Raw genomic sequence first — 16,285 nt, 5'->3', positions numbered from 1 at the left:
TTTGCTGCGGTGAACAAGATGGCAGCGTTAGCAGAGTATCATAAGTCTACACAAACATCTCCAGGATTAGACCCTTTCTCACCCTGTTTATCATCTCTGGTCTGGACTATTGCAACCTCCTCCTTACTGGTCTACCTTCCTCCTGCCTCTGTCCACTTCAATCCATCCTCAATACTGCCTCAATTTTTCTCCACGCTGCTCTACTTCTGCCTCCCCTCTATGTCAGTCTCTTCACTGGCTCCTTCTCCTCTACAGAGTCCAGTTCAAACTTCTTACTCTCACCTAAAAAGCCATAACCCAAACCTCTCCCTTCTACATCTCCCTCCAAACTCTCCCCCGCCCTCTTCGCTCTGCCAATGGCCATCGCCAAGACTTCTCCCGTGCTGCTCCCCTCCTATAGAACTCACTCCCTCTCTCAAGCTCTCTACCTCTCTTCAAAGCTTCAAGCAGGCTCTTAAAACCCACTTCTTTATGAAAGCCTGTCAGCTCTCCTCCTAACTCTCCTTGTCTCATCCTCTCTGTTTTACCCCCGTTCATCTGCTCCTCACTTCCCCCTGCTCTCACAAGCGGGGCCTTCTTCCCTTGTGTTCTTGTTTCTCCAGCATGCCTATGTCTTCCCACCCCTTCTCAATAATGGATTCTAATCCTGTCTGCATTGCCCACTCTACCGGGTACAGACTTGGCTAGGTCTAATTTTACTCCCTTCATCATCATCATTTATATAGCGCCACTAATTCTGCAGCGCTGTACAGAGAACTCACTCACATCAGTCCCTGCTCCATTGGGGCTTAAAGCCTAAATTCCCTAACATACACACACCACACACTAGGGTCAATCTGTTAGTAGCCAATTAACCTACTAGTATGTTTTTGGAGTCTGGGAGGAAACCGGAGCACCCGGAGGAAACCCACGCGCACACACACAAACATACAAACTTCTCACAGATAAGGCCATGGTTGGGAATTGAACTCATGACCCCAGTGCTGTAAGGCAGAAGTGCTAACCACTTAGCCGCCATGCCACTCCCTTTTATTTCCTCCACCTCCACGCCTCAAGTTCTAGGGATAGGTTATCCCCATTCTCTGTACAGCTCTGCAGAACCCTTGAGGCGCTTATAAATAAAAGCTAATCGTTGGTTTTCTTTCTTTTTTATTATGTACCTCACATGATGAGAGGATTGAGGGAGTGTATCTCTCTGATTTAGAAGTTCTCTGTGTTTCAAGAACGGGAGCGCCAGTGTACGTACCATTTTGTGTATTACAGTGTATTTTATTGTGGAGTTGTGTGTGGAAACTCTGAGGTATTTACACAGCTGCACACCTGAGTGAAGCGCCCTATTAGATCTTGTCTAAGTAAATTCATTAATCATATTACCCGGACAGGAGAGGCGTTCAGCGGCGTAAGGAGCGTTCCTTGCTAAATACGTACTAGGAGCAGTCATCCCTTTGTCTTAGTTTTGTTCAGTTGTGCAAAAACAATGGCTCATTTTTAGAGGCATTCCTTGCCGTGCAGAGGGGCGCACAACCATTTCCACTCCGCAAAAGAATTTCAGTTTTGCTCCAACTCCGAGCTGAGGATCTTCTGATCTTGGTCTATACTTTTAATGGATCTGCAATTTGTCAAAACAAAGTAAAATGTTTCACACACACACACACACACACAAAAAAGTGCCACAATGTCCCCTCACTCTTCTGGACGCACTGATGCGAAGCCACAGCGTTTTGTGGTACCATCCTGATTGAGGCCCACAGACTACATAAATGCAATGGTGGTTCACAAGTGACTGAACCTGTAGATGGCGCCGTTGCTGTGTGCGGAGAGTGTTCATGTTCACCTTTGCTAAGGGAAACAATATGGCTGCTCCCATTCTTGTTTTGGAGATGCAAACATCCAAGGGATATGTATTCTCTACACGCAATAAATTAAAATGTTTACAGTCCATTTAAAAAAAAAAACCACAAATGGACGCCACTAAAAATAGAGTAAATTTCCCGCTTTTAAGGACACCCAGAAACATGTACAGTATCAGACAACAATAACTTCCCTTTGTCAAGTGAGGCTGTATTTGGGACACAATATGCACCAAACCTGGCCTAGCTGAATGGCGCATTAAAGGCTCCGCGATTCCTCTAAATATTTTTACTTCAACCAGATTAGTCTGGACCTAGCCGACTCCACCAAGAGCTGCCCATTGTCAGACAGCCTCTTGGGAACTATTCAAGTAATTAGGTCAAGTGTTTATTAGTGGAAAGGTACAAGAAGTGTGTTACAGACGGAAGCTCTCATGTCATTCTGCATGTTCAACAACTGTGTATTAAGGGACCAGCAACGCGGCGAGTCCCTGAGTCTGAGTCCGTTAGTTGTCATCTTCTTGCATCATCTCTGATCCCGGCTCTGAGGTTAATGAGCATTGCAGGAAATCCTTATTGTGCTCGAAATACCAAGATAAAGGGCTTCCTCGCAAACGTTAAAAAAAAAAAAAAGCAAAAATAATGAGAAAAGAAAAAAACAAAACTCAAAAAGTCACCTTATGTTAAATTTTGTAGAGTGATTTGTCGGCCTGGGATTTTTTGCAATGTGAGTATACGTGCACAGCTGCATCTACACAGTCTGGTGGCTGAACTTGCGACAAGGGCAATCATTCCAGCTATTGGAATTTTCACGGAAGAGATCCAAGATTCAGTGTGGGAGAACTAGGATAGATCATTTACAAATGACATGAATATATGCGGAAACTCCTGTGGAGTAGAGGCTTATTTTATGTGACCAGTGATGTCATGTCAAATATTTAATATTAACCCTGTGCCTGCTATGGCTTTATTACACCACTTGTCCTGAGACCTCATTTTATTATTAACAGTTATTTATATAGTGCCTACCTATTAAAAAGAGCTATGCAGATAATATATAATCATTTCATCATCATCATCTATTTATTTATATAGCACCACTAATTCCGCAGCGCTGTACAGAGAACTCATTCACATCAGTCCCTGCCCCATTGGGGCGAGAGACTAAGGGCATTTTAATAGCAGCCAATTAACCTACCAGTATATTTTTGGAGTGTGGGGGGAAACCGAAGCACCCAGAGGAAAACTATGTAAACTTGGGGAGAACATACAAACTCCACACAGATAAGGCCAAGGTCGGGAATCGAACTCATGACCCCAGTGCTGTGAGGCAGATGTGCTGACCACTGAGCCACTGTGCTGCCCACAATCATTTACCTCAATCCCTGCTCATGTGATATAATCTATATTCCGGATCACAAACACGCGTATTAATTTGGTCAGATGTCAATTAACCTAGCAGTATGTGTTTGAAGTGTGAAAGGAAACTGTGTACCTGGAGGACACCCATGCAAACCCAGGGAGAACACAGAAACTCCACACAGATAGGGCCCCGGTTGGAATCAAACCCACGATCCAGCGCTGAGGCAGCAATGCTAACCACTGTGCCACCATGCTGTATATTCCATCTTCAATATCAGCCATTTTTCTGTGCAGTATCCACACAAATCATACCTTGATTTTTTTTTTTCTTTAGAAGAATGTGTTTCTTTGGCGATCAGTGGTGGAGGTGGGTTGGTATACAGTGGTATGCCAAACCGCCACTTCTCCTACTGCCAGCATTGTAAAACTATCAATCCCCATTCACTTACATTCCCATGATATTTTCGTACCACCACTTCTAAATTTCCACTTGGACCACTGTTGATCATTATGACTGATTAACAGATAAATAAAATGGGTTTATCTTGTTTCCTCTTTGAAATGAGGGTGTTAACGTGCATTTTGCACATGGGGGAAGAAACTTAGTTTCCAAAAGAGCCGGCCCCTTTTATTTACATAATATTTTTGATTGGTGATCACGATTAATGATCAGATAAATATAGAATTGCACCCTAATCTCTTTTTTTCCACCCGTTTATCTCGCATTTTACGGAGTGGTGAGATCTTAGCTCCCCTCCTCCTCTTATCCTCTTCAACAATCATCAGGAAATAATTAAACAGGAGCAGCCTCATTTAAAAGAGGGGACCCCCTTTATTTTACAGTTGAGAGTGTTGAGATCTGAGCTCTTCTAGAGCTTCCCTTAGGTTATTTATTGACTGCTGATCACAATGATCAGAAGCCAATAATCACCTTTGTGTCAAATAGGAGACTTCCCCTTCGAAACAAAGGTGCCCCTAAGTCTTTCTGAGGCAGGGTTAGAGAGATCAAGACACTGAAAGAGTCTAACCCCTATCCCGGGCATTTTCAGTGTCCGTTGCCTAGCAGACGTGTGTACAGGGGTGTAATAATAGGGTGTGTGGTATAGACGGAGCCTGGAGGTGAGGGGTTGACCCCACCCCCTTCCAATGTCCCCGCTCTGCGCTCTTTTAGTCCTCTTCTGAGTGACACCCGCGTCGGAAGTCCCACAGTTCTGCTCTATTGTAAACAGAGTGGGGGCTCAGGAGGCCCCTATCCGAATTTTTATATGGTGTAGTGAAGCATATTTGAAACAAGTTACCGTTTAACCATAAGTGAAAACAAAACACACTTAGAAATCAGGATCACCTGCCATATACAATGTCTTTTGTTTAAAAATAAAACGTGGTGTAGGAAGGCGCCTCAGGCAGTAGCGGAACTAGCATTGATGTGGCAGGTGCAATGCACCTGGGCCCGTGGAGATAATGGGGCCTGCTGCATGGCAGATGCAGGGGTTCAGGGGCCCCTGTTCCCTCCTCCCCGCACCGGGGCCCACAGCTCGCTAGTTCCACCTCTGGCCTCAGTCACAGCTCCTGCCATTTACAAACACCAATGACAGCAGTTTAAATCACAAACATAATAAACACAGTTCCAAATGATGGATCCCTACACCTGGCTCCACACGTCAGCCATCTTGTCTTGTGTCTGCTGCTGTCCATCTTAACAAAACATTCTTTTATAGTCTATAACTTCTCCCAGCCCCTGGCTGATACCTCCGGCACCTGGCAATCTCTCTTACAACCATAATGTATAACGGGTTCACTCTTACATCCATTTAGTACAATGGGTAGTCATGTAACCTGTATACTATGCATTTATATGGTTAAGAACTCTATGGTCTATAATAGTGGGCGGGGGGGGAATTATTCTCCTTATAAATGATTTGTAGAATATGTCATTTGTAACTACTGAATCTCAGGACATTTCCACAGCATTTTGGGGGTCTAATGTCACCTATTGTATTTTATGTTTGACAGGCAGTGGACAGGGCAGCCAATGTCTAAAGAGCTAGCAGTTCGAACACATGAACTGTGCGTCATTATTCTCTGCGAAGCCACTTGAGGGAGCACTTCTTATAATATTATTCTGCCATTATGGCGAGTAGAGGCAGCCATACAATCTGTAGGTAAACAGGAGTCTGAGACGTGAGGTTAAGTGCTACAGATTGCAAATTTATCCAGCCAGATTGTAATGGGATATAATGCTGTACAGAGGGGCGGTAATCAGGTAGAATAGCCTGGGAAGATTAAGAGGGCAGTTTGGAAATTTTATCAGCTTGCCTAGAGAGTTTTCAGTGAACACTTAGGGGTATATTTACTAAACTGCGGGTTTGAAAAAGTGGAGATGTTGCCTATAGCAACCAGTCAGATTCTAGTTAACATTTGTTTAGTACATTCTACAAAATGACAGCTAGAATCTGATTGATTGCTATGGGCAACATCTCCACTTTTTCAAACCCGCAGTTTAGTAAATATACCTCTTGGAGGTTTGGAGGGGAAAGTCTTGTTGTACAATGGAAGGATTCCGCAGCGTGGGTGCAAACAGAAAGTAGTCCTGTAATCTGGAATGGATCAAGTAAAGTGTGAGAATAAATGGTGCAGAGTGGATGGGTCAGGTTTGGAGATATTATGAGACAAATTAGACTATGTATAGTATATTAGTCAATGTATTTTATATTATATTCTGTAAAGCCCATGGGGTAGATTTACTAAACGGCGGGTTTGAAGAAGTGGAGATGTTGCCTATAGCAACCAATCAGATTCTAGCTATCATTTATTTAGTGCATTCTACAAAATGAAAGCTAGAATCTGATTGGCTGCTATAGGCAACCTCTCCACTTCTTCAAACCCGCAGTTTAGTAAATCTAGCCCCATTGTAGCTCATGTAGGGACTGGCAGACCGGAGAAGCAGTAGAGTAACGTGTTATTAGGACAATGAGTCTAGTCACTGCATTCAAAATGTATTGTACGGGTGAAAGTTTGGTCCGGAGAAGACCAGTAAGGAGGGTATGGCAACATACAATCCTGGAGTTTGCATGAATGATAGTTTTGCAGTCTGTTGTGTGAGATACATGTATATTGTGGAGATGTTCTTTAGATGCATATTACAGTTTTGGATACAGATTGAAGTGAGGAACACTGGATGACACCCAGACAGCGAGCTTCAGGGGTAAGTTTCGTTGTTGTGTTATCGACAAAAAAAATAGAATTTTCTAGTCAAGCTGCTCAGTAAAATAAGATTTTTTCCGGCCTCTTCACGGTGGACGAATGAAAATCAGCGTCTATTTAAAAGATGTAAAGCAGGTGCCAATGGCAGCTGAGCTGAAACGTCTATTGATATTCCTGAAAGCATCTGCACGGAGAGTACTCCCCGCTCCAGAAACAGCTGGAGAGAATCTTGACATCTTTCCTGATACAGTTGATGTAATCAGCTTTTAGCTACAGTCACAGTTTGTTTAACCTTGTTCCTTTCCTGCCAGCAATTCCCACTTGCATTTTTAACCCTTTAGCGTATGTAGCAAAAAACAACGGGTCATGTATTATGCATGTTGAACATACTTACACGCTGTAAAAAATCATTTTCTGATATCCCATTACATAGAGGACGTTGTCACAGCAGGAAAGACGATACATAGTATGTTCTTCTTGTTTTGCTTCAAAATATTCATTTTATGTACTATTTATGCATGAAGAAACAAGAAGACAAAACTAGTGTCACATTCTTTTTTTTTAATAGTATGGAGGCAGCCATTTTGTGTGCTTTTCATTTTCCTCAGTGATGTCACCAGTTCCTCGCTAATTGACAGTCTTCTTACTCGTGGTTCACAAAATGGCGGCCTGCTCTGGTTGTAGTCGATGGGTACTCTGAGGTGGCAACTGATATAAAACCCTTCTAACCCCTTATACTTTTTACAGTGCTTTAAAGCTATGGGGGTAAATGTATCAGGCTGCGGGTTTGTAAAGGTGGAGATGTTGCCTATAGCAACCAATCAGATTCTCGCTGTCATTTTGTAGAATGCACTAAATAAATGACAGCTAGAATCTGATTGGTTGCTATAGGCAACATCTCCACTTTTTCAAGCCGGCAGCTTGATAAATTTACCCCTTGGACTAAACGCTGCGTACTGTATACAAACCAGGACCATGGTTTTTGAGGGTGCACACCTTGAATCGGGCTGTCAATAACAGCCCTGAACCCCAAAGAGATGGTCAGTAGCCATTATGAACAGCTGCAGACTGCTCGATCATTTCTGCACATCCCTCAGTGTAGCGGTACTTCTCCAACCTGTATCCCCCCCCTCCCCCCCCCAGCAGTCACATGATTACTGGGGACCCCCTGCAGGAGAGAATGTCATTTGGTGTAGGAGGGCCAAAATTAGCTCTAACTCTATGGGGTCTCTGTATCAATTTGATGCGGTACAACTAAATATGCATTCGCTGCACATCTCAGTGATGCATATTTATGTACCGCCAAGATGTATCATGCCAAAGTTACCCCTCTGGAGCGAAGTTTTTTCCTGCACTAACCTTGTATCGGATTATGCGAAGCCAGAGAGGCTTCAGCAGAATTCCATAGGAAATGACAGGTAACGCCATCCTGCGATAACGTTACCTGTCTGCGCAATGCGAATTTTAGCAAATCTTGATGCATTGCAGAACATATTAATCTATGGGGACTGCGATGCTGCACGGTCTTAGCAAAAACGGAGGTGATTTCTGTGAAATCCCCTCCGTTAAGCAGTTAATACACAGCAAATAAACTTAAAAGATGCAGAAACAGCCGTTTTCGCATCTTTTAAGTAGAAATTACCTTGACGCATAGACCTCTATGTATTTATCATGTCTACAATGAAAAATACACAATATAAAATGCACTAATACCATGACAAATAAACAAGCTATGACCCCCAGGTTTTCTCCTTACAAGCTCACTCCTACGTAGGTTGCCAGTGTTACCGTGGTCTGCCCAGTTGCAACCCGCTGACATTTATTAGCAACTGCAATACAATTAGTCACACACAGTCCCGCTGATCACATCCAGCATGAATAGTGCTTATTAGAGCTGATAGCTGATGACCATACTTTATCAACCTCCTAAGAGGTGAAAATATGCCATTTTCAGGGGATAACTTCATTGTTAACTATAATGGCTGCTATTTATGACAATAAGATCATAGCAGATATTGGGGATATAGATTGCAGCCTCTACCTGTCACGAGCCGCGGCGGTACTCACTGCCGCGCGGTGCCCCGGCGGTACTCACAGCCGCGCGGTGCCCCGGCAGTATAGGAAGCCGGGCGCGCACGCGCATCCATGAGACCAGCAATTAGTTTCAGCTTGCACTGAATTAACAGGAATTAGCCTGCAACTGTACACTTCAGGACAAGCCCTGATTGGCCTGTCGGTATAGCAGGCAATTAGCCTGCAAGTGTGTATTCCCCAGGGGCAAGCCCTAATTGGTCTATGTCTGTATTTAAGGCAGTGAGGTCTGCAGCCTCACTGCCAGTTATAGCTTCTGTTACCAGTCTGCTGACCTGCTCTGCTCCCTGTTCCTGTCCTGTGGATACTCTGCTGGATTGCCTGTGTATGACCCCTTGCCTTGATTTGGACCCTGCCAGTGTTTCTTGTGACCCCGACCTCTGGCGTGTTTACCGACCTTCCTGTTTGCTTGTGACCCTTGACCTCGGCTTGTTTATTGGATTTGCTGTCTGCTGCCGGCCCTCGACCCTTGCCTGGACTTCACTCCGCTTTCCTGGGTTCTCCCCAGCCGGTACGCACTTCACGACCCTCTGTTAGTCTGCGGCCAAGTCTGTCCCCATCACTCCAGTGAACACCAGACTGGCAGAGCAGACTCCGTGTTGTGCTGTACCGGCTAGAGGGGTTCCTAACACTACCCCTTACACTCTAACCTCCTCAGCTGCCTTTCTCCCTAAGTCTTCTCCTACCTCGCTCACCTCCTCTACCCATCTCCCACATCTCCCACATTCTACCTTACACTCCTCCTTCAAGCAGGTCCTTGTCTACCCCATGTTTTAAAAAAAGTATCTTTACCCACACTTGCCAACTCTCCCAGAATGAGCGGGAGACTCCCAGATTCGAGGTGGGTCTCCCTGACTCCCGGGAATGTATGGCAGTCTCCCTCAATCCCAGAATTAGGTCCAAATTGCCTCGATTCTCCGAGTTCCCATCCCCCGAACGCCCACCTCCCCCCCAGGCAGCTCCCAGACGCCAACTAGAAGAAGTTGGAAAGTATCTTTACCTTTGGAACTCTATGGAAATTGCTCACTATCTATCTCTTTCATCGTTCTTCCATTTTTCTTGAGTCTGTTTTCCACAAATGTCTCCCACCCGTCCTCTCCTATGGCTCCCTCCTGGACCAACTTTGTCCTTGGCTCTTTCTACCACACATATCTGTCCACTCAACAACGTCATCAACTATTGTACCTCTTCACCATTCCTATTACCAGGCTACAGCAATTAAGATGTGCTGCTCCAAACGTGTTAGCATCACTTTGTACACTTAAGCTGGGTACACACTACAGAAAAGTTCTCCCGGTGCAACATCGATAACGATTTTAGAAACGACAGAAGAAAAAAAAAAGTTATACTCTGGATTTTAACCTCAACCAAATGGACACATTTTCGGCTTATTGCAGCAGGGGGGAGGTGCCAGGATGATGGCAAACGCGTCACTAAGACCCGCCCCGCTCCAGAATTTCAGGAGTCTCCTGGACATTCCGGGAGAGTTGGCAACTATGTCATAACCATCTGCTGAAAAGATTGTGACTCTGTAAACCCTATGGAGATCTGTCTACACTGCTGGTTGTGAGTGCATACACATTGCAGGATTTGCCCGACATCGTTCCATCGTTTATAGTGATTTTTAGTCAGTTTATAAAATCAAATGAAACGATACGATGTTCTGTCGTTTATCGTGTGACTGGCACAATAATCGGGTGAAAAACCTGTAGTGTGTACCCAGCTTATATTAAATATATATACTGAGGCTAGGTACACACTGAAGAATTTTCCGAGTGACGCGTTATCTCAAACGATTGTACCTACGACTGAAAGTCCAATCAGTCTGCCGATTCATACATACACACTGCCACGATTTACCTTCAGATCTGTGCTCTTCATCTGGTCCTCCATCTGGTTCTCTAGTCTTCAGGGAATGACAACTCAATATTCATTCATTCATTCATTCTTGTCACACTGATTAAAACCGCCTTGTTATAGCTATCCACATGTCCTAACGAATTTCGTTAGCTTCTGCGACTCTGAAACTAAATATTCTGTCTCAGAACGAACAAATTAATTATTCCTTCTACAGCACTCTCTACATTAATTCACTGGACATTCATTGCCGGCATCGGCTGAAAAGAACACGAATCTGTAAACTCTATGGAGATCGTCAGCATGAGTGCATACACACTACATGGTCGGTCAGTGATTGGTCGGAAAATATTAAACATCTGTATTCCTACTAGGACATAAAATTAGGACACATTAGGCCACGCCCCCTATCCACAAGCTCTGATAAACCCAAACAACACCCAGGGGTATATTTACTAAATTGCAGGGTTTAAAAAAGGTGAAGATGTTGCTTATAGCAAGCAATCAGATTCTAGCTGTCATTTATTTAGTACATTCTACAAAATGATAGCTAGAATCTGATTGGTTGCAATAGGCAACATCTCCACTTTTCAAACTCACAGTTTAGTACTGAACAAAACAGTTGTATAACATATCAATCTATGACAAGTGGCTTGCTGAAGGTGTACTGCTTTATAACACAACGCAAGAACGTAGCTTTTTGATTCATGCAACTAAATAAACTCCACTAAGCAGACACCAATGCAGCACAGTCAATGTCTTTAGACATTTGTCACATTTCTTGTAATACCAGGGACACTGGATTTTTCCTCTAGGGACAAGTAAGTCTTTTTTCGGATTGTTGAGTGCTGCAAAAAATACTTAAATTGCTTTCTTAAAATAATTATTAAAAAGAAAGCATTTGCATTTGTTTTTTTTTTACCACGATTAGAGTTTTCTCTGTCACGTTTACTAAGCTCAGTCCTCTAGGAAAGGTCCATGTGAACGTCTAATCCAGACCTTTTTTTTTTTCCTTGCACATTTTCAGCAGCAAGATAACAGACAAGTGTTTTCCTTCAATATTGTGTTTCCTGCGCACGAGTCTAAGTGATAGAGAGTGCAAATTGCACTTGGTCTGTAACACGTGTTTTCCCCTCAAGCCTAACCATCAAAACAAAAGGATGTGGAGCCCAACCAGAGACCAGTTGTGGTCAGACCACTGTCTGACCACAAGTTTTTATCTTGGAAGTGTTTCCATCCGCTCTGGGCAATTCCCCTCCCATGGAAAGCCTTCTTCCTCTCAGACAGCACATAAATTAAGGGCATGCTTTTAAACCAGCTCTTGGTGCATGCTGTATCGCACATACTACTGAGAATGGGAGAACACAGCCTTGTGGGCTAAATTTATCATGGCTTCCTGCGATTTTGGCTAAAAATACACTTTTGTTCAACTTTCCACCTAGGATTCTTTCTATACTGTCTCCAGTCTATACATAAAATAGTAACGTTGTTGAGTTTTAACCCATGGCATGCAAAATGTAGAAATATATGACCGAGTACTTTATTTCTCTAGAGCCCGTTATCATTCGGATTTTTACTCGGGCTCCGATTTTGTCAGCTGAACCAACATTCAGCCTATTACACGCCAACGCCATTCACATATTACTTGCCGCCATTACTTGTAGAGCTGCCTGTCGAGAGATGCAAAGGGCAGGTTTACAGTGTTGTGAACTGGTGGGTGAGGTGCGTGGCCGTGATATCCTCACCGCAGGCCACTACTGCATGTAGCATGCAAATACTTGACAGCTTATTTGTACACTGAAATTTAAAGTTGATATTTGTGTGCTACATGAAAAAAAACAGTCAGTATTTAACTTATGTGCAAAACAGAATACTAATTTGCACCCCTTGCACTGTAACATGGTTTTGTCCAGGAGACTGAAATAAGAAGTTTCTCAAGTTAAGATCCTTAATGAATCAGGCCCGAGGTTCTCATCTCGCCTATTTTCCTTGTTCAAGTGTACACTCTGAAAATAATTATGTTCAAATATAAGCTTGTTACAAAAATCCTTTTTGCTGGATTGCACTGATTAACATGTAAATCCAGTTTGGTTGAGCATAGTTTAGTGGATTGTACCCCAGTTCTAGACCAGGGAATAAATCATCCAAGGATTTAAAAATGTCCCCGTCCAATTTCATGGGTTTGATCAATTGGAGATACAGGAGACAGAAGATAACAAATGAGATGCACAGTGTGTGTGTGGCTGGTCTGGGGGTAGATGAGCCAAGAGGATGTCACCCTCATAGATGGAGACAGAGGTTGTAGTTTAAAATACTACCCTGACCAAGCTACGGGAGACTGTTTTGAATAGAGTTTAAGCCCATTAGAATAGTTCATGACCTTTGAGAGAGAGAGAGAGAGAGAGAGATATTGATTCACAAATGTGCAATAGACCTATGACACTCCAGGTGTTGTGAAACTACAAGTACCAGCATACCCTTCCAGCAATAAGCTGCTATATATTGGCAAAGCATGCTGGGACTTGTAGTTTCACAACACCTGGAGTGTCACAGGTTAGCCAACACTGCAATAGACCATGTTTTGATCAGACTTGTTTACATTTCTAACTCCAAGGACATGGCAGATAATGGTAGGTAGCCATAACCGTCTGGGTGATCTGGAAAATAAATTTATCATGGGCGCAAAACACGTAAATCCAGGTGTAACCTCGCAACTACACCATCCTCTTGCAAATTGTCCATTATGACAGATACTTACAATTTCTATGAAAACATTACATTGGCTCCCTTTAATGTGAAAAAAATGCAGTCTCTATAAAAAGTAGGCTAGCCTCATATGTTTTGTTTTGCATTTAAAGAAAAACAAAGTGAAAACAGATTGTGATTCCCACTGAGGATCTTTACTGATGTGTGATTGGCCCCAGGTCAGATTAATCAAATTGTACTGATTGATTACAGTTAATGCATCATCCTATAAACCAGACCAGCATTCTGGCGGTGATTACACGTCCCGCTTACCTCCCTAGCACCTGCCACGCCCGTTGTCTTTGGTGCCTGCGTAGACATCAGACAGTCTGCTGAAAAGATAAATCTGTCTGTGCACCCTATCTTAGGTTCCTCCTGGTGTGTCAAAATCTATTTATGTTGTTTACAGTATGTTTTGAGTCTCATTTCCCATGGGAAACGGCTTAAACCTTCTTCCCGTCTCCTTCCCCCGCTAACTTTTAATCAAGCAGGCCGATTATAATCAATACTGACAAAAGGTGGAAGAAATTAAGTCCCTTTACATTGTCTGACAGAGAATATTTACTAAACCACAAACATTTTCGAAAGTTTTGTAGCCTAATTAAATTTTTATCAAAGGTAGGTTTACAAAATTAAGAGCACGGATTTCTAATGACATTTTAGACTATGTTCAGACAAGTGTTTATCATTATATTCTCGCAGTGCTTTAAAAATAAGCTTATGAATTTGTTTTGCAGGCGGTTTGTGTTTGATCTGTAGCCTCCATTGATTGTGGTCTCCAGGTAAGAAATCCATTTTCCGTGACTCTTAATTTCTAGATTTTTAACATAGGTACTTTTCGGATAGCAAAACTAAAGAAAACTAAAAGCCCAACTAAACTCAGCAATTTTATATTTGCTACAGAAAATAATAAAAGTTGGGAGATAAAAGGTGTTTACATAGTTTGTGTTGTGTGCACAGTGTGACAAGAAGAAACTCAGTTAAGTTCTTAATTAGAACTACAGCGTCTAAAGATTCTATTTGTCACGATTCACCCCTGGCTGCAGTTCAGCACCTCCTCCCTAGAGGCTGCTGTGCCGTCATCTGTTCCTGCCTGCAAGGGGTTAAGTTTTCCATCACTGGCGCTGAATCATGATAAGCTCTGTCTGGCCTTTAAAAGACTGCCTTTCCCTGCAAACTGGGCTAGGTCATCAATTGTCACTGCTGCTGGTCTCCCTGTGAAAACTCCTATGAGCTGAATGTGACTTCCCCCCTGGTATCTGATTCCTGCTTGTTCCTACGGTTTGCACCTCCTGTCATAGCCCAGACCCCGGTTTCATTTGACCTTGCTCCTATTATTGTGGATCACCTGGTTTCTGACCCCTGGCTTGCCTGACTCTCTCTCGTGGATCATCCGGGACCTCTAGACATCCAATATCTGCAATTCACTGTCTAAATCGGAAACCAGATTCTCCAGCTTCTCAACTTTATCTGGAAATCCAGACATACTATACCTGCAGTCACATGTCATACTTGGATAACATGGGTCTCCAGCTTCCCAGCTAATCTGGTTATCTTGACAACCTGCAGCCACAGTCATCCTGCTTCCCTGCCAAACCGGCTTACTCTGACTAACCTGTAGTTAACCTGTTGTGTCAGGTATCCAGTACTTCTGGATACCTGACTGGTTTCTGACCCCTGGCTTGCCTGACTCTCTCTCGTGGATCATCCGGGACCTCTAGACATCCAATATCTGCAATTCACTGTCTAAATCGGAAACCAGATTCTCCAGCTTCTCAACTTTATCTGGAAATCCAGACATACTATACCTGCAGTCACATGTCATACTTGGATAACATGGGTCTCCAGCTTCCCAGCTAATCTGGTTATCTTGACAACCTGCAGCCACAGTCATCCTGCTTCCCTGCCAAACCGGCTTACTCTGACTAACCTGTAGTTAACCTGTTGTGTCAGGTATCCAGTACTTCGGTCCCTCAGCTACCTGGGTATCCTGTTTCACTATTTCTATGGACTTTTTAACTGTGTGACCTGTGTTTAAATGAAAACACTTTGTTTCATTTGCAATCTCTTTGTGGTGTTCATACAAGGAATCCTGGCAATATAATTGTATCAGGCTGAAGTAACATTCACAATGATTTCACATTTATTTGTGTTGGCTTTTTTTCAGCAAAAGGCACTTTAATCTTTCTAATAAATGATGCAATTAAGTTCTCAAGATGCAATTGTAAAATACGTATGAAGGTAAATTGGATAACGTTTCTCAGTATTGTACTCAAAATTGTCTGGCTTTATTAATGCCTGTTAAGGTCAATATGGCATGTGATCTCAACTACTAGAACCTCTTCAGGAGATGTTCGCCTTTAGCAGCCCTTTTTCCAATGAACTATATATGTTCCACAGTACTCAGTTGTCCCCAGGACATAAGCTTAGGTAGTAGTAGTTGTTGATCTCACTATTGCCCAGTGGAGTGTACAGAACACGGTTGGAGGTAGTGAGCAAGCGAGATGGTAACAGCCGAGTAAACTGAGAATCAGACTGGCAAGGGTTAATGCAGAGTAACAGACAAGCCAAGGTCAGGAACAGGAGAAGACCGCAGTTCCTTTAAACAAGCCATGGGTCAAGGCAGGTAGAGATATACAGTATATGCAGATCAGTTTAACAAGCCGAGGTCAGGAGCAGGAGAAGATAGAGAATCTCTTAAACAATCCGGATAAAACACTGAGAACCAAATAGATCAGGATACAAGGCACACTAAGTCAAGCATTGGTATGGTAACAGTAAAGGGTTTATAAAGCCAGTAGAACCAATGAGATTTGCAGGATGATTGTTTGCATGAGTGCAGCAAGTGATTGTACAGCTGATGCTGCCACACTGAGAGGTGAAGATACGTTGGTTGGGATTTAAATAGTAACCAGGGGCCTGATTCATTAAGGATCTTAACTTAACTTCTTATTTCAGTTTCCTGGACAAAACCATTTTACAATGCAAGGGGTGCAAGTTAGTATTCTGTTTTGCACATAAGTTAAATACTGACTGTTTTTTCATGTAGCACACAAATACTTGATAGCTTATTTGTACACTGAAATTTAAAGTTGATATTTGTGTGCTACATGAAAAAACAGTCAAAATTTAACTTATGTGCAAAACAGAATAGTAATTTGCACCCCTTGCATTGT

This window comes from Mixophyes fleayi, chromosome 4, assembly GCF_038048845.1.
Source record: "Mixophyes fleayi isolate aMixFle1 chromosome 4, aMixFle1.hap1, whole genome shotgun sequence".
Lineage (NCBI taxonomy): Eukaryota > Metazoa > Chordata > Amphibia > Anura > Limnodynastidae > Mixophyes > Mixophyes fleayi.
This window is presented reverse-complemented; position numbering follows the sequence as displayed.